Below are 27,356 nucleotides of genomic sequence, written 5' to 3'. Positions count from 1 at the left end.
AGTGTGACAGGGGGCGGCACCCCAAACCCCCAATTGGCCCTACCCTGAGCGTGACTGAGGGTAGCATCACAACCTCCTGATCCACCCTGCTCTGTGCATGACAGGGGGCGGCGCCCCAACTCCCCAATTGGCCCTGCTCTGAGCCCGACCAGGGGCTGTGGGGCAGGCACCTAGGGATTGGGCCTGTCCTCTGCCATCCGGGAGCGGGCCTAAGCCAGCAGGTCCTTATCTCCTGAGGGGTCCCAGAGTGTGAGAGGGCACAAGTGGGGCTGAGGGATACCCCCCCCCACCAGTGCACAAATTTTTGTGCACCGGGCCTCTAGTAATAATAATAAAAGGTTAATATGCACATTGACTGAATGGCAGAATGACCGGTTGCTATGATGCGCACTGACCACCAGGGGGAAGATGCTCAATGCAGGAGCTGCCCCCTGGTGGTCAGTGCACTTCCATATGGGGAGTGCCACTCAGCCAGAAGCTGGCTCATGGCTGGCCAGTGCAGTGGTGGTGGCAGGAGCCTCTCCCACCTCCGTGGCAACACTAAGAATGTCCAACTAACGGTTTAGACCCGATCCCTTGGGGGCCTAAGCCTTTAGTCGGACATCCCCCGAGAGCTCCCTGGCTGCCAGAAGAATGTCTGACTGAAAGCTTAGGCCTGATCCCCCAGGGAGTGGGCCTAAGTCGACAGGTGGACATCCCCTAAGGGGTCCTGGACTGTGAATGGGCGCAGGCCAGGCTGAGGGACCCCCTCCCAGGGCACAAATTTTTGTGCACCGGACCTCTAGTTAAAAAGTATAAAATAGAACCAACCATTGTTTTATTTGCTGTTGAAAGATGTCCATGACATGCTTTATAGAAAAACAAATTACCAAACAGCACCCACTGTATAGTGTGGGGTTGTTTATAACAGATATGTGCATTCATTGAAAAAAATGATATAAAAGAAAGATTATACACTAAAATGCTATCAAGAGCCATCTCTGTGAAACAGAGTAATACGTAATATGTAGCAAGTGCTGAATTTTTTAACATTCTACCATTCTTTTTTAACCTATCAAACACATTGAACAAATCAATGTTTTAGAAGCTAACTTGAATCTTCTATATATGATTACTGCCACAAGAAATCAAAGCGTAAATGTATCTTTAACTTTTGTAACATGGATTATTCTAGTATATGTCAATATATGAGATAGAATAATGACATCGTTGGTTATTCCTAGAAATCATATGAGTGAGGTCTCTCTCTGACATTTAATTGATACAAAAATAAATAATGTCAATAATATTAGAAACAAATGAATTTAATTTAACATATTAATGCCATTTTTATTAAATTAGCAGGTTAAAACCATAAGTAATTTTCTTTTTTTCTCAATTTTAAATATTACAGATTAGAAATCATATGGCACTTGTCTTTCTCTGACTGGCTTAATTCACTTAGCATAATACTCTCCAGGTCCATCCATGTTGTCACATAAAATAAGATTTCTTACCTTTTTATGGCTGAGTAGTATTCCACTGTGTGAATGTACCACAGTTTGTTTGTTAAATGTCACTTATATGTGGAATCTAATGAACAAAATAAACTATCAAAGTGGAGACAGACTCATGGATACAGAGAATAGACTGACAACTGTCAAAGGGGAAGGGCTGAGGGGCTGAGTGAGAAGGGTGAAGGGATTAAGCAAAGGAGAAAAAAAAGACTCATGAAAGCAGATAACAGTATGGTGATTGCCAGAAGGGAGAAGGTTTGGGGGGAGGTAGAAGATTGTAAAGGGGGAGATAAATGGTGATAGAAGGAGACTTGACTTGGTGTGGTGAACACACAATACAATATACAGATGATGTATTGTAGAATCATACACCTAAGAACTACATAATTGCCCTAGTTCAGTGGTCAGCAAACTGCGGCTCTCGAGCTACATGCAGCTCTTTGGCCCCTTGAGTGTGGCCATGAAGTTTCAATCGCACTGTATGTGCGTGCCCGCACGTGATATTTTGTGGAAGAGCCACACTCAAGGGGCCGCAGTTTGCCGACCACTGCCCTAGTTGGTTTGGCTCAGTGGACAGAGTGTCGGCCTATGGACTGAAGGGTCCTGGGTTCAATTCTGGTCAAGGGCACATGCCTGGGTTGCGGGCTCAATCCCCAGTAGGGGTGGTGCAGGAGGCAGCTGATTAATTATTCTCTCTCATCATTGATGTTTCTATCTCTCTCTCCCTCTCCCTTCCTCTCTGAAATCAATAAAAATACATTTAAAAAAATAAAATAAAAACTACATAATTTTATTGACCAGTCACCCCAAATAAATAAATAAATAAATAAATAAATAAATTTTACAGATTAGACTTTATAACATGTTTTAAGACATTTCTAAAATTTTATACACTTATTAAATCTAACATTTCAAACATTAAATTATTACTTATTCATTTAATATCAAAACATAGAGCAGGTTTTTAAAATAAGCTTTCTTCAAATTTGCTTCTTCCATGTGTGCATATGTGTGCATGTGTGAGTTCTAAAGAGAAAATAGAAAGCCTTTTATAGATAGGTCAAATGACTTATCTGCTGTACTCTCTGAACTTTTTAACTTATTTTTTTCAATAAGAATTTTTATCTTTATCTTTACATTTGCCTAACAGAGTTTTGTCTTCTCATATTCCTTACTCTTACTCTCTGCCTCCATTTCTTTCTCAGCCTTATTTGTTGTTCATTCCCACAACTGCATAAGACTACCTCCCTAGTATATATAGATATAGTGAGAGGAAGCGAGAGAGAGAGAGAGAAGTATATTTGTGTAAATTTTCTTGAAGTTGCAGTCATCTTTTTTTAGTGTAGGTATTTACATTTCTCTTTAGTATGTCTGTACATTTATATTTTGCTTCAAAATTCCTCTTTTCCATTTATTTCCTATATTCTGAATGATTGGCTTGTTCTTTGGCCCAATTCTTTCTCTGATTGCCTTGTTCAGATCCTTAAGTCATGTAAAACACATCTGGTTTTTACTGTTCCCTTAACAACATATTAACTTTCTGCCTGAAAAGACTTCTTCGTCCTAACATGAGCATTCAAACAGAATTACCTTGAACACTTCCATTTTGCTAGTGGTTACTCTTATTGTTGGGATTCTACCTGACCCCTTCTGCAAAGATATCAGGGAAGTAGTTGTCGCTGAGATGGTACCATCCAGGGTCTGTATTTAGTAGGCCCTTTTGAAAAAACGGAACAAGGCACACAGACGGTAGGTTGTTAAAAAATGGACTAAAATAGAAACCATTTCTAGGAGAAGTGAAAGATGAAAAAATACACACACTAAGAAAATTCAGCAGTTGTGCATGGTAAGAATTATAGAAACCTTGAGCTGTAACTGTGGGGATATAAACCATAAGTCAGTGTGGACATTTAGACCCTTGTTATATTTCTGGCACTTTATGCCTCTCACATAGTGGGTCATTAGTAAGTGTTTTCTTAATGAATAAATAAGTGATGGTAAGTGAGCTGACTAATCAGATTTCAAAGATTTAAACACCAAAAGAAGGAAATAATACTCCTTTCTTTTTCCAAGAGAAATCTAACATTGTTTCATCATAGTCACTGTTCTTGTGTCTAGTCTTAATAAAAAAAATATATTTTATTGGTCTCAGAGCCATTTACATTTGGTATTCATAAGCTGTTTTCACCCACAACCTTTACACAGGCTATAACTAAGCCTTTTCGGATTAAAGAAGGACAGAGAAGGTTGGAATCACTAATATGAACTATTCCTCCCTTCTGTGTACATATGTTGCTCCTAATAGCTGATGGGAGCATTGGCTGGTTACACAGACTGCAAAAACTGACACATAGGGCAAAAGGAACACTAAAATAATTTTAAAAAATAAAACAGCTCCGGTATTGTAGAGAGGTGTGGAACGAGTTTCTCTGCTCACTTATCACTGGCCCCAGGACAAGGCATTTGGGGCTGGTGGGTGGGGGAGTTCTGAGGCAAGTTTTCTGACCAGATCATGTTGTGAACAGCTGATAATTATGGGCTTAGCCTTATTTGTCTAAGACATTACAGTTACCTTTTTTAGCTAAGTGTTTTATTCTGGCATTTTGGAAAGATACATAATGCCAAACAGAATACTTATAACAAAACTTTAAAGGTTTATTCTCATCTATATTTGCCCTCAAAGGTCATTTCATGAAAGATCAAAAGGCAGCTTCTTCCAGACCAGCTCAGTGGGTGACCAGGAACAGATGATGAAGTAAAAATCTGGGACTTGTTTTACCCAGCTCCATGGCACATTATTTAGATTACTGTGTCACATAATAACATGTATGAAGTAGTTCAATTATAACTGGTGTAAGAAAAAAGCATGAAAAATTATCTTGAAACAAGCTTGCCAACTGAGCTTCTTGAGAATATCTAAGTCCTTTACTGGTGGCAACTTAATAGAAAATTTTTTAAATCATCAGCAACCTTTACCTAATTTGGTGCTTAAACTCTATCTTCAAAATAGATCACATTTTTTCAATTGCTAAAATTTTGCTGTTAGGAAAATGTGGACTCTTGGGTTGTTTAATTTTTTCAGACTGATTTAAGTAACTAAAAGTTTGGATTAGACATGTGTATCCCTAATTTTGCTTTTTACATCTTTTTGCTTTTGTAGGTCCATTCAGTAGGCACTATTGTGTGTCATCTGTGTGCAGGGTACTACGCTAGACCTTCTCTACAATATCAGAGCTGTTTAAGTAGTTAAAATGCAAAAAGAGAATCACACTTTTTTTTTTAAAAAAAAGTAAAGTTTCTCATGCATATAAAGAATGCTAAAAAGAAATACCTAAAAAGTACAGGAGAGCTCAGAAGAGACAAGAAAACTGCTAAGCGGGTGCAGAGAAAGCTTAAGTTAAGTCTTAACAAATGACCAGCAGTTTAGCGGAGAATAGAAGAGTTTCAGAAGGAGGGAGAATTTAAAATCATTTGAAGGGAAAGACAACAGTATGTGCACAAATAAAAAGGGAACTGCAAGGAGGGGGTATAAATAGACTGAGGGTATAAGAAGGGGAAAAATAAGGATGAGGATAAACAAGTATATAGAAATCAAGTCATAGACAACTCTCACTGTTCATAAAGAGCCATCAAACTATGTAACAAAAGAAGTGATAAAAGTTATATTAAAGAAAAATAGCTGGAAATGTATTGAAGAACAATAGGAAAGAAATATAAGGTGACAGAATGAGTATGAATATTTCATTAATTTAAAGGAGAGATGAATATATCACCTGAGACAATACAAAAAGAAAGGAACATATTTGAAAAGATGGTAGATGGAGAAGCAAAAAAGACTTAACAAGTTCCAAATTAGTAAATAGTGGTGAGAGTAATCTCCAGGTTGGATGAGTGGGTGGATTTTAGTGCCAATAACCACTGCTGAAAATAAGGTAAAGGAATCATAACACTGCTAGAATCAGCCTTCTTGGGCATAATGATGCATTATGTCAGTAAAAGACAACCAGGAGCCCTGGTTGGTGTTGCTTGGTGGTTAGAGCATTGGCCTGTGCACTGAAGGGTCTCAGGCTTGATTCCCAGTCAAGGGCATGCACCTGGGTGGTGGGTTTGTGTTTCGGCTCTGATGGGGGCACATGTGAGAGGCAACCAATAGATGTGTCTCATATCATGTTTCTCTCTCCTCTGTCTCTTTCCCCCTCTCACCCTCCTTTCAACGTCTCTTTGATAAGCAATGGAAAAATATCCTGGGGTGAGGATTAACAACAACAACAAGACCACCAGGTCTGGGTATAATTGGAATCTTGTATACATATGCCTGAAATAGAAAAATCCATATTATGACACAAGGGTATGGAAAAGTAGAAGTACAGTGACAAGTGTGGTCCCAAAGATGTCCATGACTGAATCATCAGAACCTGTGAATGTGTTACCTTACATGGCAAAATATTTTCCTGATGTGGCAGAGGTTAAGGACTTTGAGATATTGAGATACCAGGGGACCCAATCTACTCACACAACGAAAGAGGTGGCAGAAGTGTCAGTCAGAGGAATGCGTTGTGAGGACTCAACTTGCTATTACTGACTTTGAAGATGGAGGGAAGTGGGTGACAAGCTAAAGAATGCAGATGGCTTCCCAGAATTTGGATCACTTCTCAGTTGACAGCCTGCAAGGAAACTGGGATCTCAGGTCTATATTAGCAATGAACTGAATTTTGCCAACAACCTGAATGATCAGGCAACAGATTCTCCCCTAGATGAAATAATTGTTAGCAAAATCTCAAACATCTCTGGTAGCAATAGTTTACAGATACATCTCCTAGGACAATAGAAACTAAAGAGAAAATAAACAAATAGGACTACATCAAAATAAAAAGCTGCTGCACAGCAAAAGAATTCATTGACAAAATAACAAGAGAGCCCACTGCATGGGAGAACATATTTGCCAATGTTATCTCCAATAACGGGTTAATCTCCAAAATTTATAGGGAACTCATACAACTTGACAAAAGGAAGATAAACAATCCAATTACAAAAATGGGCAAAGGACCTAAATAGACACTTCTCCAAAGCAGACATACAGAAGGCCAAAAGGCATATGAAAAAATGCTGACTATCACTAATCATCTGAGAGATGCAAATCAAAATGACAAGGAGGTACTACCTCACACCTGTTAGAATGGCTATCATCAACAAATCAACAAATGACAAATGCTGGTAAGGATGTAGAGAAAAGAGAACCCTCACAAACTGCTAGTGGGAATGCAAACTGGTGCTGACTCTATGGAAAACAGTTTGGAGTTTACTTGAAAAATTAAAAATGGAACTACCATTTGACCCAGTGATTCTACTTCTAGGAACATATCCCAAGAATTCAGAAATACTTATCAGAAAGAATATATGCACTCTTATGTTAATAGTAGCATAATTAACAATAGCTAAGATTTGGAAACAGCCTAAGTGCCCATCAGCAGATGAGTGGATTAAAAAACTGTGGTACATCTACACAATGGAATACTATGCCACAATAAAAAAGAAGGAACTCTTACCATTTGCAACAGCATGGATGGACTTAGTGAGCATTATGCTAAGGGAAATATGCCATTCAGAGAAAGGTAAGTATCACATAATCTCACTCATATGTGGAATCTAATGAATAACATAAACTTAAACCTATGAACAAAAATAGTCCCAGAGACATAGAAACATGGAACAAACTGTCAAACCTCAGAGGGAAGGCGGGGCAGGGGGTGAGGGAGGAAAGGGGGAAGAGATCAACCAATGAACTCATATGAGTTTATGCCTAACCCATAGACACAGACAATAGGGTAGTAAAGGTCTGGGAGGTGGGGAGAATGGGGAAAAGAAAAATGTGGAAAAAGGGGACATATGTAATACTTTCAACAATAAAGTTTTAAAAAATAAAATAAAACAAACCAAATGTGGTTGGCACATTCCCTAAGTGTTTATTTTCCTTTATTTTTTTACATTTTTATTTATTGATTTTTAGAGAGAAAGAGGAAGGGAGAGAGAGGTAAGTATGGGTTTGTTCATCTTATTTATGCATTCATTGCTTGATTCTTGCATGTGCCCTGCCCAGGGATGGAACCCATAACCTTAGAGTATCAGGTGGTCTCTCTATCCAACTGAGATACCTGCCAGGATTCTGTGTTTCTTAATTGTGCTCTTGCCCAGCATTCATTCCACACTTCCCTCTCATAACTGACACCCTCCCTTTGTTCCTCATCCACAAGATAGTACAGGGTCATTGAAAATACCAAGTTTTAATTTTACTGGAGTTCCCTGGTTAGAGATTGACTTTCCTTCCTCCTCCCTAAGCCCAAACCAAAGGAAAGAGATTCATTTGGTCCAGGTTAGGTCAGGGGTCAATTACCTGTGGCTAATAGTGAGGTTATGTCAGGTTAAGTAGATCCATGAATCTGTGGGGAAGGGGAAATTCCTACCTATTTAGTCGGTTCCATATATGTCTACTATAAATAAAGGGGACAGAACAGAAAATAAAGATAGAATAGCAAAATAAAGCCAGTGTTAAAGTTGACTCATAAAGATTCAGTTCAGTGGTGCTGAGCAGTTGTTAAAGGGAGTTCCATATTTGTCTTTACGCTTTATGACTGTCAAACTAAAGGTGAAGACATAATAGGTGACAAAATTCACCACCTATATGAGATAAAACTGTCTAATAGCTAAAGAAAAGCAAATCCTATTGGGTTTTTATGTTTGGGAGAAATTTTTCAGAATGAATTCTTTATGAGATATAATAGAAATATCCTGAAAAACATTAAGCAATACACCCAAAAACTTACATACAGCTGTTTCCAATGGTCCTACACTGCAGTCAATGTCACAGAACTCAGCATTTTTTTTGCTGACTCACCACTTGTTAGTTGATTGACCATAGATCTTAAGTATATCTATTAATTCTAATTATTGTTTCTTATTTATTTTTAATTGAAAATGTCTTGACCATAGTCTTTAGTAAACCCCAGTTAATGTTTATTATGAAAGTTGAAAATATCAATTTCAAACTAAGGTAAAATATCATTATATGATTTTAATTTGTTTGAAAGCCAGTGGTGTGCTGGTCAATGTTTAACAACCAATTGTAGATGGCAGTGGGGTGGGAGGATTAGAGGGTACTTTAATTTGTAGTGTTCATCAATTTCTATGGTATTAGCAATTTCAAGTGAGCAAATGTGATATCAGTGACTGTGGAGTTGGACAGACATGCCATAACACACCATTATAGAATATTTTCACTATGCAGATATAATACACATAAATTCAAGACATAGATAATAGTAAAATATAGTAATTAAACAGGAAGTAGGGAATTTTTAATATTTGCTCCCCAATTTATATATCCTTTAAATATTAATAATGGCTAAATTTAATATCTGGTTCTCAAATTTTCTGAAAATGTAGCAATCAACTCTTGCAAACTAGTAAGGGCCAGTTCTGTTACACTGCAAAAAACCAACAGCAATCAATTGCTTTTAAAATGTTAAATCAATTAATTTAGAAATGCAATATGAACCTGCCGCAGTCTTTTCCCAGCAAGGGTTCAGGAATCTGGAGAAGGGCTGCGCATAAATGAAGAGAGACAGACAAGAAATATAAATTTGGAAGGCATTTGGGGGAGCCAGGCAGAGGCCACACCCTCTAGTGAAGTGGGCTTCCCGAATCTCCGAATCCATGGCTTTTTTATTTACTGGAAAACACATTGGCCCTTTAGGAATGCAAACAGGCATATCAAAGGTAAAGTTTGGTAAACAGGAAAAGATTGTTAGGCTAGGCCCTAACCGTTAGGGGAAATGTCTACAGCTGTTCAGCAACAGGTAATAATATGCAGATTTTCAGCCCTGCTGAAATGTCCATCAGCCTTCTGAGCACCCATCAGCCTTCTCAAATTTATTATGCAAACTACTGTTCTTAGCCTCCAGCATGAAGTACAATTGGTTATAACATAATGGCAATCAGCAAATAGTACTGAGAAAAAATGTTTTTTAAACAGGTACCTTTATTTCAGTATAGGAATAAACATCAAGTGCTGAGAAGGTACTCACATCTGTTTGATTGTAGTGAGTACCTTCTCAGTACTGTCTCTTTGGTCTGCTCTTGACAGTTGTGAGCAGTGCAACAGTTTGTTTTGTTTTGATGGTTTATAAACCCATTGAATTTGGTCTGGTCCAAATGTTCTTTGAGATTCAATTACTTTCTAGATTTGATTTTCTGATTGCTTTAGCTTTCAATAATAAAAGCTACTTTACTATTTCAAGTTATACCAGTACAGGAAATATAGTCTTATTATAGGTCCAAATCTTCTAAATTCCTAATGCCTTTTTCATCTACTGAATAAATGTTTAAAATAGAATTTTAGGAAAATATGAAATACTAAGGAATGTGGCATTTCCTAATAGCTTAACATACTATATTTATAATGTTTTCTTAGATACTAGAGTCTTAAATTTCGTAAACATATTAAAACTAAAACAATGAGATAAAATGTGAAGATGAGACATTTTTAAAGAGAAGAGCATAGAGCTCTGGTGAGTGTAGCTCAGTTGGTTGGAGTGTCATCCTGTATGCCAAAAGGTTGCTGGTTCCATTCCTGGTCGGAGCACATGCCCAGGTTGTGGGCTCTATCCCTGGTAGGGGGCACATAGGAGGCAGCTGATGGATCTCTCACATCAATGTTTCTCTTTCTCCCTCTCCCTTTCTCTCTCTCTCTCTAAAAAAAAATTTAAAAAGAGAACATATAAAATTGGCTGATAAAACAACTCTATAAAATATTGATATTAAATCTCATTACATGTATGTACTAGACTAGTAAGTCTTGTATAAGGATGTGGAGATTTGGAATTTGGTTCAGAGATTTAAAATCAGGAGAAGAAATTGTTATACCAGAACCAAGAGTGAAATGATAACACTCAAACATATGTGAAAATTTTTGAAAGTTGTATATGTAGTCAGTTGGAAATTTGCGATAATGGGTGCCCAGAAGGAAATAATATTTTGCACAGGTGTAAACAGCTAATTTGCAAAGGATTGTGTTCATTTACAATTGATGTAGTCTGATGAGGTATAAAAGGATAAAACAGAGTGAGGGAAATCCAATGGATGGTGCAGAAATGAAAGTGTGGTGGCTACAAGAGTCTGAGCCATTATGAGACACAGTCATGAAATTTTTGGTGAGTTTCCTCTCTCCATTTTGTTATGACCAACAGACAAAGAATTAATGCAAAGTGGGTGGAAAGGAGAGATTATGATAGAAAAGAGTTTTGTATACAATTTTCAGCTGCTAGAGACCTCATCACAACAACTACTTTGTAATGACATCATTTCTCTTGTATTTCACCCATGTTATAAAATATAAAGTTATTCATACTAGTTTGAAAATATCTACTAGTATAATAATGAAAGTACAATATGGTAATTAGACCAGACATCCTTCCGGACATCCTTCTGAATGACCTTCTGGACAAAGCCGGGGCTGCGAGGGAAGCCCGGGTCCCTGGTGCCAGAGGGAAGCCAGTGCTGGCAGCTGGGGGAAGGAAGGCCTCTAGTATATACATATAGTTTGAATAGCAATTAAGAGTGAGAAATCTGGGGAAGACTGCCTATGTACAATCCCAGCTCTGTTATTTACAAGTTGTATAAACTCAGCAAGATATTTAAACTGTTAATACATCAGTTTCCCCATCTGTATAAAGGGGGTAATAGCTAACTCATAAGAATGAGGTAAAGATTTATTAAGCAAATATACCTTTTAACAAATTTATATATTCACATATATTGGAACAGTCCTCAATAAATGTCATTGCTCATCATGATCATAATCATTATCACTATTATGGCTGTATTATTATAAAAAAAACCATAAGTTCACATATATAGGCCACCTAAAATGTTGAGAGGATGTCAGCTAAAAATGTTCTAAAATTGAAGCTTATGATTATTGTTCAGATAGTCCCCAGAGGAAAACTTCTATGTTAGGAACTATCTATCAAATTAAAGAATTGGTGGAGTGACCCCTATAAGACAGATGCAGAAGATAAAATCTTACAGCTGGGCTAATAGCCCAAGCTGCTGACATTGCTTCTATATCTTAACCTTGTCTGACCTGGTAGGAAACCAATCTGGGCAAGCTGCTCCCATAGCTTTGGGGAAACTATCCCTAGATAAAACAGTTTAATTGAAAATTCCAAAACTTCTTAAAATTCTATGATGGGATCATTATATCCTTGCCCAAAGTACCTAGAGCTGTTTTCTGCCACCCAAGGGATATTTATCTTGTATTGTGTTTTCTTCTCTTTTCTCAAAGGAGGATAAATGAGCTATTTAAAGAATTGTCACTTTTTAATTTTTTAAAATTTTGATGAATTATGTTATAATTTACAAAAAAATGCCTATTTTTGTATCATTAAATTGCCACTCATTTTAAATATAGGAATATTGCCCTTTATGCCAGAATATGCAAGAAGTCATAAGTTAAATATAATCTTACACAAAATAAAATTAAAGCAATTAGAGCATCTATTTTTATATACGATAAGATCAAAGCAGATTATAACATCACAACCTCATCTTTCTAGCCTGTTTTCATTTTAAGGAAGCATATTTAATGACTATGGCATTTCATGTAAGTACACTGAAGTAATATTGCAAATGTGACAAAAATGAAATAATTCATTTGATAGAAGTTACTTGTTCCCCTGAGATTTGTCTCTATTCCTCCTGGCAAAGCCTCACCAATGAAAAGGTGTGATTTTCTAAAAAGTTCACAATGCTGTAAAAACTAACTCTGTCACAAATGAGGTATTGCTATAATGTATCACAGTTTGCATCTTATGCTAAAATTAGAGAGATATGATTTAACAGCATGAGGCATAGTTTTGTCTCAAAATAATCCACATTTATTTATTACAACCAAGGAGTTAAGAATTATTCCTTTAGTATGTGTAAGGATGAGATTCATATGCCTTCATACATAGACATGTAGTATGATTCTTATTCTTCTTTTCCTATATGTACATTATTTCAAAGCAATACTCAAGACTGGTTCAAGAAAAAAGAAAATTAGGAAAAGTTAAATCTAGACTTTTCAATCACATTCATAAAAAAACTACTTTATAAAGATTAATACAATTTCTTAGGAGTCTTAAGAACCACATTTATAAAATATTGCAATGAAAAAAATACCATAAGCAAATGTATAATTTATTTTTGGAGAAAATAACTAAAACTAAGGTTTTTCCAATAAAGGGGAGCAATAACAATAGGATATCTTACCATAGTTACATGTTAATTACCACATTCTGTACAATGTGGATGTGCTTAACATGCATTCATAGACAATATGAACTTTTGCTATTTAAAAATCACAAATCCCTTGTCAATGCTGTAAATTTACAAATGTTGAAATAAATAAATTTTACTAGAAATAAGTAAATTTTAAAAACTGAAGCCTTTGACAGTGTTTATAGATCAACCCAAATGATAAGTAGAAATAGTACAGTAAGTAAATTGACATTACTACTAGTTTCCACTTACTTTCTTCATAATATGGCTATCTGATGTTACATTTGTGAAGATACTTCCTACAACCACATGGGTACCCCAGAGATTATGAGCAGCCAAGGTCATCAACAGAGAATCCCAAATGACAATAGAGTTCATCTGTTTCAAAGAGTGTTGTTTGTATATGGTCCAAAAAACACCAAACCAGATGATGGGTCAGTAAACTCAGCCCAATAGCCTTCAGCTCGAAGAGCATAGCATATTTCCTTAGCACCACTGATAAACTTGTCTAAGAGCATTTCTCTTTCATTTTCTACCTCCTCACTCCACATAGTCATATAATTCTTAGTTTTCTGTGTTACAGTCAGAATCATTAGTTTGTTGGTGGCCATTTCTGGAAATTGATTAAAAATCTCTTCGTAGCAATTCTGGACATGTTTGGATTACATACTCCACTTTGGCACTTTCAAAGTGCGTTTCTCGTTGTTAATTTCTTGTTCAACAGGTGCATCATTACCCTGAAATTCATTCACATATTGTGCCATCACAAACTCATGTTTTCACTTCATAAAAGTTCTGCTAAAACATCAAGTAAAGTTTTATGAATCTGGCTTTTCTTTTGTGACATGGTCCCGTTGAGATGACAATCAAAACCTACATTCCCAGGAAGCTGGAATCTCTGATCCTGGGGCCCAAATGGTCCCATTATTTCACCCGGCCACATTGTTCGAGAGCCTGGCTTGTGGGTTCAGCCCCAGGTTGGGGAGCTTACAAGAGGCAGCTAATGGATGTTTTTTTCTCTCTCTTTCTCTCTAAATATCGGGAGGTGCAGTGGCCACATGAGACTCATCAGAACCTGAAAATCCTGCAGTTGAAAAGGTTTTGGTATTGACAACCCTTTTAACTAAAGAGTAAAATCCTGGGAGATAGAAAACCAGTCTGTCTCTGTTACAGAGTACATTGGCCATTTCTGGTGGAGAGGGCAGACGCAAAATATCTTCCCTTCCGTGAAGTTACTCCAGTCACTGCGGCCGCCTCCAGCTGTCCCAGACCCCGATTTTTCCCGCCTCGAAGATGTCGGCGGCCACAGCCACTTTTTAATTTTTTAAGTTAAGTTCTGTATGGGAAGACAACACTGAAAGGAAAAAGTCTGAAAGCCAAGATTAAAGAACTGAAATTCTATTCACATCCAAAATATAGGTTTTATGGGTTTTGTGTATGTATGTGTGCAAATTTGTATGTATATCTATGTGATGAATGGTGTGTGTGTTTGTGTGTGTGTGTACCCACATATGTAAGAAAATGTCTGTGGACAGATGCCTAGATCAATGTCTACAGAGAGTAACAAGACAGCACCCATGACACCTTCCAACAGGTGCTAGCCAATTCACAGATGTTTGGAGTGTAGGGTGGGGGACTATGATTTGTCAAAGCTCACAGACAGTTATGCTGAAGGAATGTATCTGAACCATAATAATAAACGGTATGATCAGCTTCAAACTTGAGAATGATTCTGGAAAGTAATTTGAAGCATTTTGAAAAGAAAGTTATTAGATAAGTTAAATAGCATGAGAAGAAAATTATTCCATTAAAAAAGAAGAATCCACAAAAGCACGCCTAGACATGAAAAGCTGAACTGAGCGTGATAGTATACTGTTCAGTGCAGGGTAAGAGTCAAGACAGCCTTACTAATAAGTTATTTACATAGACTTAGAGTAGCAGTCAATGGAATAAATGTGTGTTCATATTCTTTTACTTAAACTTTCACAGAGAAAAAAAATCACATGCCAATGCCACATAAAATTTAAAAATGACCCGTACTTCTTAATATTACTAAATATAAGTGCTCAAGAAAGACATTGTTTTTCCTTATAATTATATTGGTGCATTGTTTTATCAAAATGCATTAAATACCCTTGCCACAAATATAAATTCTGCTTTTGGTCTTTTATCTAAAGATTATATATATATATATATATATATATATCTACATATATATATATATAGCCTGTTGGATTTAAAACTAAATCTTCAACCCAATCTGCAGTTTTATTTTACAGTTCAGTTCTGTGAACAAGTTGTCATCTGTTTTGATTATAGTAGCAGATCATTGCTTCTCAGCCTTTTGGCTAAGATCAAGTGTAGTATCTGTTCTTATCAGTTTAATATAGTAGCAGATCAAACACACTTTTTTATTTACCAAAGAAATAACAAGGTATATCACTTCTATCACTGGGCTCAAATAACTTCCAAAAAGCTCATCGAACACCAAGATCCATGTGCTCTGGCTCATAAGGCCACTGTCATCTGAGTCAAAACTGACCCTTCACTGGGACAGACAAGTAGGAAGTACTTTAAGCCAATTTTGGTTAAAATTGGTTCCTTTAATATTTTACTAGCAAACTGCCATCTGCTTTGAAACTTGAACTTTACGACCTCACTTACATTTATTTGCTGATTTGTGATCTGAAGCCTTGAAGGCTGGTACCTATCGCCATTGATGATGGTAATTAAAGAAAACAGAATACATTCCTCACTATCAAATTATAAGAAAGATACTTTTTAGTTATATGTGTTCTTTCTATGCACCCAAAAGAGTTCCTGCAGTTTGTTTCTTGAGAAGTTATTTGTACTCTTATGATGTATAAATATTTTTCACTATGAAGTTGAGAGATGTATTTATAAATACAGATCTAAAAATTAAGAAGGAAAAAAACCTTCTAGACAACAAATTAACCTAAGGCAATTTAAAAATATTACCTATATTATTTACTAGTATATCATAAGCACTAATAACCTATTCTATTTTTTAAAGTCAACTTCAGAAAAAAGCCTATATAGTCACAATTTAAGAACTACTAAACATATTTATTTGTGCCTTTGTTTTATTTAAGGAGATCTTATATAAAACTTTATGATATTGTGTTATAATCTCAATTTAAAATACTTATAAATATAACTGTGATTTTTCAAGTTCCTTGAAATTTCACTTATTTTCATTCAAGTTTTACTGTACAGTGGATACTTAAATAATACATGAGAAGATTAATTAAAATTAGCAAATAGCCCAGATTTATGACTCTATTTACTTGTTTTCTCATCCACTCATCAGGTGCTATGTCAGGTACTATGTTAAGCCTTATACACACTACAGGAAACAACGTAACAGGATCTAAAAATCTACGTCAAGGGAATGGCTATAGCTGTTGATCAAACAATTTACTTCTGAAATTAAAAATACAAAATTAGACCTAAATAATTTTGTAAAATATTTGGTACCACTACTTGAAAAAAATCTTATCTGTCTTCCATCTACCTCATTTAATGCTCTATAATCCTATATCATAAAACCCTAATATGAAATCGACTGAATGGTGGAATGACCAGTGGAACAACCAGTCCCTGCGCACTGACCACCAGGGGGCAGATGCTCAATCCAGGAGTTCCCCCCTAGTGGTCAATGTGCTCCCACAGGGGGAGCGCTGCTCAGCCAGAAGCCAGGCTCACGACTGGTGAGTGCAGTAGCGGTTGCGGGAGCCTCTCCTGAATCCGCAGCAGTGCTAAGGAACAGCGAGTTGAGTGGTAAGGAGCAGCGAGCAGGCGGGCAGTAAGGAACAAGGGGTCCCAGACTGCGAGAGGGATATCCGACTGTCAGGTGGATCGGACCTAAGCCAGCAGGTGAACCTCCCCCAAGGGTTTCCGGGATGTGAGAGGGTGCAGGCCAGGCTAAGGGACCCCTTCCCCCAGTGCATGAGTTTCATGCACTGGGCCTCTAGTTTGCTTATACTTGTCTGCTGTCTGCACATCTAGATTGATTCCTCTTGGCACAGGTAGACTTATACTGATTTCTCCACTCACCCTTGTCTAGTTTCTCTTATAACCAAAAGCATACAATTCAAGGTGTCTGCCAGGATTTAAGATGGCAGTTTGTAAACTTTAAGTAGATAGAGGGTACTGGGCTATGCTCTTTTCAAAAACTCTATTGCTATAATATGGCACTAATTAGAAGATAAATAGATGATAGATAGATAGATGGATAGATAGATAGATATATAGATACAGACAGACATGAAACTTTATGGTAACAGACCCCAACTTCCAAAAAGAAAGGTCTGCTTTTTAAGGAACCAGACCAGAGTGTGTTCTTCAGTGTGACAACCCCAGGAGCCCAGAAAAAGAAAAAGAATAGTGGGATTAAAGCACATTGGACATGCCAATAAATGAGTGATAAATTATTAAAGCATGATTGGAAATATTGCCATTTCTCATAGCTGTCACTTTAAGTATAAAAGCAGCAGCACATTAAACTAGTTACTGCTTTTTCATAATTGAGACTTTAGCTTCTAGCTGTGCCCTGCAGCTTTTCATTAATCACTGGGACTAAAGTTCAAGCTCAGTGACAGCTTAGAAGGCATTAAATGGGCAAAGTATTTTCCAGGTACAGTTAGGTAAGGCCTTTTAGACCTATAATCCACAGCTAATTGTTTTTCAAAGTCTCTAAACACATTCAACTCCTGGCATTTCTTAGTGACAGAATTAGCTACAAACTGATTTTCTTTTTATCTTCCCAGGCTTTCTCTCACTAAAATCTATTGAGAGGCCTATTGTTAGCGGCATAAAACAGGTGCAGAATGACTGGGATATGTAAAACTGTAACTGATACTTAACCAAGGAAACATTTATTAGATTGCCTCTGAAACAATACTTCCTGAATACTTATTCTAATCATACCATTTAATTTGTCATAAAAGAAACAAGATGGCATGAAACTTTGCACAGGCCAAGTTCACTTTTCTAAAGGAAAAAAGAAATCCATTAGATTTTTAAAAATAAATGCAGCTGAATCTTCACCCAACGTTAAATAAGGATGTGGCTTGCTACACTTACACTTGAATGGAAAGATTCCCAGCATAAGCTTGCTGTTGCTTTGATTCACCATTTTCCCCTTTTTCTGCAAAGTGTTGTACATTAGATTTTAATGGATGTGCCAAAACATTCTCTTTTTTTTTTGTATAACAAATTATCAAGAGCATTGAGGTTCATTAATTATGTCATCTAATTGGATTGAGGCAGGTGCAAAATACCTCAGATGAAGTGGTCACTGGCAAGAAGGCCTAAGTGCAAGTTTTTCTATTAGAAACCAGCATGTCTCCAGACTCTTGGAATTACTTTGTACTTATTGATTAATGGCCATAATTTATTATAGTGCAGAAGATCTTGCATTGAGTTAAATGTGTGATTAATCAATTTTCCATCAAATTATGAACAGCAGACCAGTTGCCAGCAAGAAAATACCAAATGCATTTTCCCATGATGTAAATATATCAGGACTTCAGCTAATAACTGTCCATCAGTTGCTTAATATTCTCTGTCACACTGATAAATGTCAGATTCACAAATGGGCCACAGGTAGTAATGATGGAAAGACCACCATCATGTTTTATAGCTGCCCTTCTTATATAATGAAATACTCTGAATTCATCTCAAAACAATTTATTAATGCAAAATTCATTTCTGCCTTTAGCTTGAAATTCATCATGGCTAAGTCAACAATATTATATTAAACTAGTCACTTATATTGAGAAAAGAAAACCTTAGGCCAAAGAGAGATGAATTTTGGACTTCCTATGCACAGGAACTCATTTTTATTTTCATGTCAAAAATTCAGACATGTGACTCATTGTTGTCAGTTCTAATCTGCTTTTAAATACAGTGCATTTATGGAGTGGAAACACTACAGAGAACTGCTGATTGAAGAGGAAAATACATTTTGTTCCAAATGTTATATTCTCTGGTTAAATAATAGGTATTATGAAGGCTCACTAAATTAATTGTCACTTTTGAGCAAGGTTATTTTTAGCTTTCATAATAAACTAAGTTGATAATGCTTCCTAAAAAGAGAGTACAACAGACAAATGAAAGTGGTGAAATAAAGCAGCACCTAAATCAATCATGTTTTAGGAAAATGAATTTGTATAAAACCTCATATTGAACAAAAACCTGATAGGATATGAAAAGATTTAACTGGAGTAAATAAATGTAAACATTACAGAGATAAGTCACTGAGCCATCACAGTCCAGTAGTAGTAAAACAATACATAGCACAATTATAACGAAAGCTGAACCAATAATTGGACAATGTAAGGGTTCTAAAAATGCTAGAGCAGAAGATCTTAAATATCATCATTAATATTTATGTGTATCACTGTGTACCAGTGGCTGCAGGTTTGAACTCCACTTTACAAATATCTACTGCTACCACAGCAAGAGAATGAGTGAATGCCCCTCTAGAGGGGCAATCATTACTTGTACTATGGACTGAAATGTTAGTGTCCTCCCAAAATTCATATTTTGAAATCTTATACCCAGTGTGACGGTATTAAGAGGTGGGACATTTATGAGGTAATTAGAATTACATGAGGTCATAAAGATGGAGTCCTCATGATTAGAACTCCTTAAGGAAGTCATAAGAGAGCTAGCTTTCCTCTCTGTGCTTTGGCCATGTGAGGACAGAGTAAGAAGACAGCCACTTATGAACCAGGAAGTGGGCTCACACCAGACATAATCTGTTCATGCCTTGATCTTGGATTTCCCAGCCTCTGGTACTGAGGAATAATGTCTGTTGTTTATAAGCCACCCAATCTATAGTATTTTGTTACTGCAGTCTGAACACTTGGAGTGCGGGAAACGAGTTAAGTCGGCTCGCGTGAATTGCGCGTACTCCGCGGGAGCCGTCTTAAAACTCGGTTCATATAGATTTGCGGTGGAGTGCGGGAAACGTGTAAACTCGGGCCGATTGTAACTGCGTATTACCAAATATTTGTTTGTAATCCACCCTTTTGGTGGATGGAACAAAACCAAAAGACAGAGCCATCTTATATTTTGGCGGGAAATTCACCCGCACTCCAAGTGTGAATAAACCAAGACAACTCTCCTCCAAATGATTTGGCAGTGTGAAATAAAGGATGTGTTGTCATCAGATCTTCTAATTTTTTAATAAAACCCAAAAAATACAGTTTTAATATCTAAATATTGTAAGATAATCCAAAAAATCTTTTGCAATAATGTGCATGTTTTTTTAGTTTGTGGCAAATTCAACCTTTGAATCATCAGTTTGTCCCTTCTGCTTCAATGGATTAGGCCAAATCCACAGTTATCTTTTATTTAAACCATACTGGTTAGAAGCTGTCTCTCCCATCTCAGAAGTCACAGACACACTGTTCATACCTTTAACAGATGTCATCTTTCTTTAATTTTTTGTGTGTATATGTGTGTATTTGCACTTTTGACTACTAACTGCAAGCTTCTTGAAAAAAGAGTACAATTAATAATTCATATATATATATATATATATCCATTATGTTTATTATATCTCACAATTATCTGCTAAATAAATACTTGCTAAATGTCAATGAATGTAAGCTGAGGGAGGGGATGGACCTCAAATAACCGCCAGCATAATACTAGAAGTACTACTATATTTCCAAAGTCCAAATTAGTTGTACTGTTTTAGTTTTTAATTTTTAAATTTATTTATACACAAAACTTATGTCTGTTTTTCTTTGTATCCCTCCCTCTCTTTCTTCCATGTACTAAGTGTTAAAATGTATTGATTAATTCTTTTAATTTTAATGAACTGTTAAGTGCCATAAATTCTACATATTAACTAACTTAATCCTCATGCAAAGCTTATGATGCAGATGCTATTATTACCCCTGATTGCAAGTGAAGAAACCGAGAGTTAAAGAAACTTGCCTATAGTCACACAGAGAATAGGTGACAGAATCAGAATTGGATCATAGGCAATGGCCTCTTCACCATATCATGCTGATTCTATTAAAAACAACAGCTCTGATAAGGGGCTAATATCCATAATATATAAAGAACTCATACAACTCAACACAAAACAAACCGACAATCCATTTAAAAATGAGTAGAGAACTGAACTGAACTACCAAGTAAAATAGAGACAGACTAATAGAGAGTATGCATACATCTCTGGTAGGGAAGGGGTGTTGAGGAGTATTGAGAAATAAAATTAAATTAAAATAAAATAAATTAAAATTAAATTAAATTAAATTAAATTAAATTAAAAGAGAACTCATAGACAACAGTGTGGTGATTGTGGGGGGAAGGGGGTGGTAAAAGTGGGTAGGTGCAGGTGAAAGAGGGCATAGAGGGGATAAATGATGATGAGATAAAAAATGGGCATAGGACCTGAACAGACACTTCTCCCCAACAGATATATGAAAGGATGTTCAACTTCACTAGCCATTAGGGAAATGCAAATTAAAATTACAGTGAGATATCACCTCACACCTGTTAGAATGGCTATTGTCAACAGGACCAGTAGTAACAAGTGTAGGAAAGATTGTGGAGAAAGAGGAAGCCTCATTTACTGCTGGTAGGAATATAAACTGGTGGAGCCACTGTGGAAAACAGTATGATGCTCCTCAAAAATTAAGAATAGAATTACCATATGACCCAGCAACCATTTTCTGGATATTTCCCCAGGAAAATTGAAGACATTTATTCACAAAGATATATGCAACCCCATGTTCATTGCAGCATTATTCATGTTGGCCAAGACATCGAAACACCAAAAGTGTCCTTCGATAGATGATTGGATAAAGAAGATGTGGTACATATATACTATGGAATACTAGTCAGCCCTAAGAAAAGATGAAATAATAGCATTTGCAACACATAGATGATTCTTGAGAATATCATGCTAAGTCAAATAAGTCAGACAGAAAAAGTCAAGAACTATATGATTTCACTCATATGTGGGATATAAAACTGAAAGCAACAAATGAACAAGAAAGAAAAACAAACAAGAACTCAGACACAGACAACAGTATGATGGTAGTAAAGGGTGTCAAATATATGGTGACAGAAGATGATTTGACTTTGAGTGGTGGGGAGACAATAATATATCATAAATACAGATTATATATCATAGGAATGTACACTTGAAACCTATATAATCTTATTAACCATTGTCACCCCAATAAATTTAATTTAAAAAATAAAAAATAAAAAAAAGCAGAGAGGGCATGGAAGAGGTAACAATTTAACCTTTTAATTAACATATAATTGACAAGTAAAATTGTACAAAAAAATGTTTAATGCCTGGAAGGAAACTGCTGACAGGAACTACTTCTGGTCCTGGAAATGGGAAAGGAGAATGTAGATAAAGACTTTCACAACTATCATTCTTTTATGCTAAAATGTTTTTGATTTTTGCTTTGGTTTTCATTTTTATTTTCTTCTAATCCTTTACAATAAAAGATGCAATTGCATTTGTCACATTATAGTTGAGTTGAAACCACATGTTGGTCATCAGTAAAAGAATTCAGCAAAAATCAAGAGACATTTCTTGAGAATCAATTGGTTATATTAGGAATTTACAATAGAGTAGTGTATATTTTATAATTATATTTATTACTAGAGGCCTGTTGCACAAAGAGATTCATGCAATAGGCCTTCCCTTCCCTTGGCTGCTGGCACCAGTTTTCCTCTGGCACCCGGGACCCAGGCCTTTGCTCTGGCTGGGCTCTGGCCAGAGCCCCTGCCCCCCAGCTGTCAGGCCTCGCAGCTCCGCTGATCCCGGGACCGTCAGGCTTCGCTGCTCTGCTGATCCCGGGGCCATGAGGCCTCTCGGCTCTGCTGATCCCGGGGCATGAGGCCTCGCGGCTCTGCTGATCCCGGGGGCTGTGAGGCCTCGCTGCTCAGCAGGCTTCGGGTACGTTTGGTTTCACTCCTAGAGGGTACATAATATCTACTATTTAATGTTGAATAATTCTTCAAATACAGCATGCACTAATCCACTACTACTCTAAATTCATTTTATACTGAGCAGAGCTCTTGCCCTTCAGGGATGTGTCCTCCTCAATTCCATGTTTGTGCCACCTCGCCACCCAAAAACTCTTCCTAATGTTTCATTATAGCATTGCCAAGGGCATTCATTTGTGCTCTGCTTACCAAAGTCTGCCTCAGTAGTTTAAAATGTTCAGGTTGGATAAACAGGTTGGAAATTATGTTCATTTCCCAGACTGTGGTGGCTGTGGTCAAGCATTAGAGAAATATTATTTCTTATTTATACATTTTGAGACACTAAGTAAAAATAACTGCTTGGATGTGTTCCACACTAAACAGTACTGAGGCAAAGGCTTTTACACATTTTATCCATGACTTGGATGATGAAACAGGGGTCCTATTTATTCATTTCAAGCATAACTTCCTGGAAAGAGGTACTGCCTATCCTTTGGAAAATTTGATCAAAATTCAAGGAATTCTAAGTAATTTGGAAAAGCAACCAGGAAAGGGTTGAGTAATCTCAAGAGATATACATTGGATGGTACAATTTTAAAGTAAATGAAATTATTTAAATGTCAAAAATGTATTGTGTGTGTTTCTGCACAAATTTTAAGGGTCTGTTGTTCAGACTGGGACTGCAAATTGAACAAGAGACAATTATATTTCAACCTAGATTTTTCTCTTAAAAGAGTCATTGTAAATCTGGCTAACTTGAACATATACAAAGAATAGTTTCAAATTCATACACAATTTCACCCTTGAAATTAATAAAATAAATTTAAAACAGAAAAAAAAAAACACAGCAGTATTTCCTTGTAGGAATTTTGATTTCAAATATCTCTGCATGTTAGATGTTACTGTAGAAATATATTTGGTTATTGAGTGAATAATTAATAGAAAAAAATAACTTGGAGACAATTTGGAAGACAGCAGTGACACTGATCAAAGAATTAGAATTATCTTGATACCGAATTTTTGGACTGGAACCCTGATTCTTTGTCCACCAGAATCGAAGAATGAATCCACGGACAGAGAGTGGTATAGCAAAGGTGGAAATTTATTGAAGAACAAGTACAGACTCTCATGTAAGGAGGGGGAAAAGGGTCCCACAGAACTGACTCCCATGAAGGGAGGGAGAAGAGTCCCACTGAGTCCCTTTTCTACACAGCTTATAAAGGCTGCAGTTCCTGTGTCCTGATATCCCCTCTGATTGGTCAATATTCCCCTTCCAATTGGTCACTATAGCAACCCCTGAACTCAAAGGTCAAACCTCACATGAGACATGTGAGGCTCTCCTCCCTCATTGTTCTCCTAATTCCTTCTGGGCTTTCTTCCTTCTTCTTTATTTTGTAAATATAGGCCTTTCTTGGCTACTTGCAGTTCCCTTGTCTTATGTAAATGCAACTGTTGCTGCTCCCTTGTCTTATGGAGATGTAACTGCACCTGGCTTTCTTGTGTTATGGAAATGTACCTTCTCCCAGTCTGCAGTCCCTGCACTTTTCCATGGACCCCAATTCTAAAAAATTCCTAAGCCTGCCTATATCCCCCTAGAATTCCTGCTTCAATATGACTATAGAAACAAATCCTGAAATTAAAATAGTTCAAAATATAAAACAGGATGCCTGAGAAATGACATAGTAAGGCCTTTAAATATATCTAAGATTTTTTTGAAACTATGAACAGAAAAAATTTGTTTTAAAAATGGAGTTTGGACATAAAATAGCTATTTGGAAGCATCTACTTATAATCATTTCTGTAAGTGCAGGGGACAGTGTACAAAGACCCAAGCTGCCTGAAAGGGCGAGGGCTAGGCCCTCCACCTTGCCCCAGGGTAAGGGCTAGGCCCTCCACCTTGCCCCAGGGTAAAGGCTACGCCCTCCATCTTGCCCCAGGGTAAGGGCTACGTCCTCCATCTTACCTTGGCCACGTGCTTGGCAAGAAGGTTCTTCCCGGAAGTCTAAGACTCTGCTAGCCACACCCAGGAACAAGGCATCGACTTGCATCTGGCCAATCACAGTCCTTTCTCCTCCCCTTACTCCAACCCCCCTTTTAAAACCCATCTCTAGGCGGGGTTCTGTCTCTCAGCCACTTGGCCTGCTGTTGTGTCGGTGAGTCTGGTGGACGGGGAGCCGAGCTAGCTTGAAATACAGATTCTTATGCTTTTGCATCGGACTGCTGGCTCCCTGTTGGTTTCTTGGGGATCCTGAAATCTGGGCATAACACTGCCCAGGTCTAAAAGTAGCACTCCTTGTTTCTCCTTCCAGAACTAATGTTACCTTCAGCTCTTCTATCTCCTACACTCTCCTCTTAAATGCAAATCATTTAGGGAGGGGTTTCCCTTAATTGACTAATTTTATCTTTTAGTCAATACCTTAGAAACTTAACTAAAAGAGAAAGATAAACTGGTTAAGGGTTTTAGTGGTTATGCTGCCCTCCTGGAGATAAGGGTATGTGGAAGAAGGAAAGGAGTGTTTGTCAAAAAGAAGGAATGTACCAAAGATGTTGCCCCTCATATCAGTCCACTTTTGTGTGCATGCCAAAGGTCACCAACTCTTGACCTAGCATAACTTTGGGGTTTGATATGAAATGATTAAAGAAAGTTTAAAGAACTCTCTTAAATTCCAAACTCTATAAGGTGCTTTCATCTGTAGTGCTTCAGGGTTGGTAGGAAGGGTGAAAAGTGAATAGCTTTAACATAGTCAGATTTCTTTAATTAAAAGTTTCTGGGAAAGGCTCTCAGCAACACTGTCTTATATTTTCCAGAACTGTTTGTTGTTCTTGTGCTTTTGCCTAAGTGTGTATGGGTAATTTCCAAAGTCAAGAGGTAGCCATAAAGAGAAATAAGAAAAACTATGACTAAATGAAGGAGAAAATCAAATCCATATGACTAAAATTCTTCTATGTAAACTTTATTAATCATTATTTCAGGAATGTAAGACTCCTCTGTGAGTGCACATAGAAAACCTAGTTTTGTGTTCTTGACATACACTATTAAAAACTGCCTCCAGTCAAGAAAGAGTTGGTGTACACACATAGAAATGGAAGTATTATTACTCCAGGGGAATGTAGAGCACTTTCCTCTAAGTGTATGCTGATTTTCTCATTTAACATCCAATAAAATTCTGTTTCCATTGTCCAATGTGGTTATGCACTCTAAACTCTTTAGTATTAAGCAACTAAACTATGTCCATTTGAAAAGATGGAAATTGGGAAGACATAGTTCTTATAGTCATATGACATACATTTTCATCAAAGGGCTTTGGAAGAATAATAAAAAATGTGAGAGTACAAGAGTGCCCTGGGATGGCTGAATATTACCTACTGTCCATTCAAGTGAAAAATGATTGAAACACACACTTGTTCAGTATAAATATCAGATCAACATCACTTTTGACATATGTTCATTCTGACTGAGGAGAAAGAATACAATAATTTGGCAAAACACATTTTTTTAAAACTTACTTGGATCAAAACACAGGTTGGTAGAGGTATCTTTATAGTAGAACATACTTGATTTTCTGTGCTTGGTATCCCAACTACCCTTAACAAAATGGCTGCCTCTTCTCACTCTTTCTACAAAGTATGAATGGAAACTCTGTTCTGAATATGAAGTATGGTACCTATTTGCTTTGTTTAACAATGGACAGGTTATTTTGATTTTCTGAATTGTATAAATCTCCCATTCGATTGAATGACTATCCCATTGATTGTTATCTTACTGGTTATCGAAGCACATTCTTCTGTACCTGGAAAACAGGACAGCACAATTATCCTAAATTGTTTTAGTGGCCACAGATGGTGCGTTCCAGTTGACTCAGTGGTCCTAAGACCAGGACAGTGCAATTACTCTAAATTGCCTCGATGGCTCTAGATAATGTGTTCCTGTCAACCCAGTGGTCCCAGATGATGTGTTTCTGTCAACTCAGTGATCCGGAGACCCAAAACTGTAATTAACATGCTTAATTTCTGCTTCTGTAAACTGCTTTTTTTGCGAACCAGGTTCCTCATTCCAAACCCTGAGATGTAATCAATACCTTTGTGATTTTTTGCCTATATAACCCTGGAACTGTGACCAAATAACTACTATGAGATTTGGGAATGGCCCCTCATAGTCCCGGATTGCAATAAATGTGGCTCTTTAATTCGACTTCTTGAGGCGTCCTTCTGTGATTCGCAGGGTACATTACAACAAATATTTGTCATGACCTCTAATCCAGCCTTTTGAAAACATTTTAATTTTGCCTCTACTGTTATGTCTGTAAAATGTTTTAAAGTGAGAAAGTAGGAAGGGGAGCAGAAAAGTTTTATGGGAAGAAAACATAGTCTAAGATCTATGAAAAAATAAACTGCTTTTTGTCTTTAAATAAAACATATTTATTTTCTTATTTCTTCCTTTTTTCTTTCCTTTCTTTCCTTCTTTTTTTCTTTCTTTCCATGAAGGTGGAACTTTGGGTCTGCCTTATTCACTGTTGTTTTCCCAATGCTCAGAACAGTATCCAGCAGATA

General features: G+C 36.9%; 2 pseudogenes; one reads left to right on the top strand and one right to left on the bottom strand.

The window, feature by feature from the left end:
- Positions 1–13,049: 13,049 nt before the first annotated feature.
- Positions 13,050–13,999, bottom strand: LOC111825994 (annotated as a pseudogene).
- A 1,141-nt stretch (positions 14,000–15,140) lies between these two features.
- Positions 15,141–15,282, top strand: LOC111826005 (annotated as a pseudogene).
- The last annotated feature ends 12,074 nt before the right edge of the window (positions 15,283–27,356 follow it).

The sequence above is a fragment of the Myotis lucifugus genome, unplaced genomic scaffold (genome assembly GCF_000147115.1).
Source record: "Myotis lucifugus unplaced genomic scaffold, Myoluc2.0 scaffold_50, whole genome shotgun sequence".
NCBI classification, from domain to species: Eukaryota; Metazoa; Chordata; class Mammalia; order Chiroptera; family Vespertilionidae; genus Myotis; species Myotis lucifugus.
The sequence above is the reverse complement of the archived record's forward strand: the minus strand, read 5'-3'. Positions and strand labels throughout refer to the sequence as shown.